This window comes from Coptis chinensis, chromosome 4 (assembly GCF_015680905.1).
Source record: "Coptis chinensis isolate HL-2020 chromosome 4, ASM1568090v1, whole genome shotgun sequence".
In the NCBI taxonomy this organism is placed as follows: domain Eukaryota; kingdom Viridiplantae; phylum Streptophyta; class Magnoliopsida; order Ranunculales; family Ranunculaceae; genus Coptis; species Coptis chinensis.
Window position 1 is genome coordinate 64,697,820 of NC_141459.1, and position 3,200 is coordinate 64,701,019.

General features: G+C 43.8%; 1 pseudogene; it reads left to right on the plus strand.

Moving 5' to 3' along the window:
* The first annotated feature begins 2,886 nt into the window (after positions 1–2,886).
* Positions 2,887–2,980, plus strand: LOC147504385 (small nucleolar RNA R71; annotated as a pseudogene).
* The last annotated feature ends 220 nt before the right edge of the window (positions 2,981–3,200 follow it).

Sequence of the window (3,200 nt, forward strand, 5' to 3'; positions counted from 1 at the left end):
GCCTAAACGGCCATATTTTCACCTTGACTCCAAGAATAAATTCTAAGACGAGGGTCATATAAAAATAATCTTTGGAATAGATAAAACCACCCCCAAACAATTTGGGAAGGTGGGATCAATATTAAACAACCACGATAATGAAAATAACCACATTATATTAAAATTTTCATTCAAGTACATTTCACTACAAAATTCAAATTACGGAAATAAAACTTACATGAAAATAAATGACAATAATGAAACTACAAATAAAAATAGAACATCAAACGATACTATCCCTAATCACTCCCTGTCATCGGTAGCGGAGGGCACACGGTCCGAGATGGCTCCCCGAGCTCGATGGGCCAAAGACCATCCGGCCCTTCGGGCGACGATGCTCGTGCCTCGATGGTGTGTCCTCGAAGGAGAATCCCCGCGGAGGTGGGAATCGCGTGCAAGCATGTCACATTTCGGGCGCTGAGCTTCTAGCTCGGCCCTCATCTGTTCCCACCTCTTATCCTCCCTCTGGGTACGGATCTCGAAGTTATGATGGATAGTTGTCTGTCGAGTCCGGAGGTCTTCGCAGATGGTGTTGAGCAAACACATGCCACGATGAATTACGGTCATGCGTTCTGCGTCTGACCAGCACCTCTCCAGGGCATCCGCATCAAAACAAGTCAAATCCTCCTCATCCTCCTCGGCATTCTCGTTTCCCCCATCCTCCTCGTCTTCTTCTCTATCCTCAGCCAACCTCCAAACTCGTTGGACACACTCCTTATAGATGAGAGGGTTTTGGTGTAGGGTGATGTATGTCCTATCAGACGCCTGAGCTGCTCTCAACTTCAGCATGATCTTGGTTATCAACACAGGGAGAGGTGCAACAGACTTCCCTACTCCCCTAATCATGCTAAGCAAAACTCCAAGATGCAGAACTTCGACTTCCGCGCTCTGGAGTATCCATAAGATGTGGAGGCGATTCAGGCCGATGTCGCCGACCTTCTCCTTCCCTCAGGCGTTCCGACCAATCCATCGAAATGCAGCCCGGTGGTTGGTCCCTAAGGGATGCTCGGCGAACACAATACGATCTCGCATTGTAGTTCCCTTCATGTATCACGCTCATCAATGGCTCTACCCCATTATATGGGACTCCTCGTAACGTGACATCCGTGATGGATTCTAGGCGGAATGCCTAGAATCTCAGCCAACAACCCAGTAGTCACTTCCTTCCTCCTCTTCGCCACCACAACAAAAATCCTAGTCCCTTCTAACTCCCTCGTATTGTAGAACCGTCTGACTAAGTCTTCATGGTAATAGGCTTCAGTCGAGTACCACAAGCTATTCCAGTCTCGACTGATCATTTCGTCACCGTAAAACGGCGTGAATTGGTCGCCTGTAAAAGCTTGCTCTGGTAAAATTCAGCGTTGTTGAGCCATTGGAAGTTTGAATACGGTTTGAGGTTTGTAGAAGGTAAGGGGAAGCAATGAGGGACACCTCACTAAAAGGAACGATGGTGGTGGTGGTGTGGTGGCGCGGCAGCACCAAAAATTTTTTATTTTATTTTGATTTTTCGGTGGTTTTTGTTGATTTAAATTGGTGGAGGTTGTGGGCTGTGCGGTTGGAGTCGATTTGGGTTGGGTCTTGATTGTGGGCGTGGGTTAATTAGGTTTTCTTTTTATTTATTTATTTATTTTTTAGGTTTTGTTTAAAGCTTTGTTAATGGCGGTTTGTAAAAAAAATGATGAACTGATGGTGAAGGTAAGGGCGCGGGTGCGTTAGGTTCACTATTAACTGGTACCTCTACAGTGGTAGGCTCTTCAGTTTCTATTTCAGTATCTAGTAAAATAGCAGGTGTAGGGGCTACTGGTGGGGTAACTATAGGCATAGTTACTTTGTTATCAACCACTCTGCCAGAACGGAGAGTGGTGATTGCCTTTAGCTCACCTACATTTTCATATTCATTACTAGTATTATCGGTTACCTCAAAGGTTGTATTTGTTGTTTTAGGATTAGGTATTTCGTGACTTGGAAACACACCTTTGGGTTGGGCTTTATCTTGAGCCAACTGTTGGGTTAAATTATTAACGGGTTATAGAAGCTATTGGTTAGATTGAGCCATGGTTTGGAAAAGTTTTTGGCTCACTTGTATGAAGGTGTCAAGATGATCGGGTTGTGTGGGTGTAGTAGTCACGGGTGGTGTGATTTGGAACTATTTCGTGAATTATTTATGGGTGGATTTTGATAGTTATTATTTACCGGAACGATACCTCTATTAGCATTATAATTATTATAAATACTTTGACTTTGTGCTTGACCTTGTCGAGGTTGCATTTGGTTGTTATAATTATTAAAATTACCCCCTTTGTCCCTTGTCGTGGTGGAGCTTGGTTAAAACTTTGTGTTGGCCTAACATATTGATTATTGTACCCGGAGGTGTGACGTGTTGGTTATTTCTCCAACGAAGTTGGGATTTTGTCTCCAAGCGGGCTTAGGTTCACTATTAATGGAACAAGCATGTTCATAGGCAATAGGACAGTGGGAGTCGGGATGCTCGGGCTCCAAATGTAAAACTACATGGATTTGAATTTACGCTCATGACGGGATAGGCTTTTGTTGAACAGAAATGGCCTCTACCTTTTTAGTGAGTGATTCGATTAGAGTTTTAAGCTCGGGGTCGTGGTTTAATTTCAAACATACCGGCGGCCTTAACTGTATTAGAAGAACTAGCAGAGCGGTGGATATCATCACTACCCCCAGCTTGTTATTTCGCTTTTAGTTTGATCCTCTAAAAATTTATAAGCCTCCGAGGCTCCTTTACTTAAGAAACTACCCCCATTCATTATGTCTAGGACTTCTTTATGATGGTGTAGAAGTCCTTTGAAAAAGGCACGAACTAACGTGTCTTTCGCTAAGTTATGATGCGGACACTCTTTAAGGAGATCGGTGAAACGATTCCAAGCCTCTGAAAATGTTTCATGAGTATTTTGTCGAAAGAAATGAATCTTGGAAAGCATCTCATCCGTCTTTAGGGGTGGATAAAAATGTACCATAAACAGCTGAACAAGTTTAGCCCACGAGTCCACAGAATTAGGCGTTTGGGCAGTTAACCAAGACGCCGCCTTATCGGCTAAGGTGAAAGGGAATACCCTGAGTTTAATTTGTTCCGCACCAACCGTAGAATGGTGGAATGTTGTTAGGACTTGTTCAATCCTACACATGTGCTG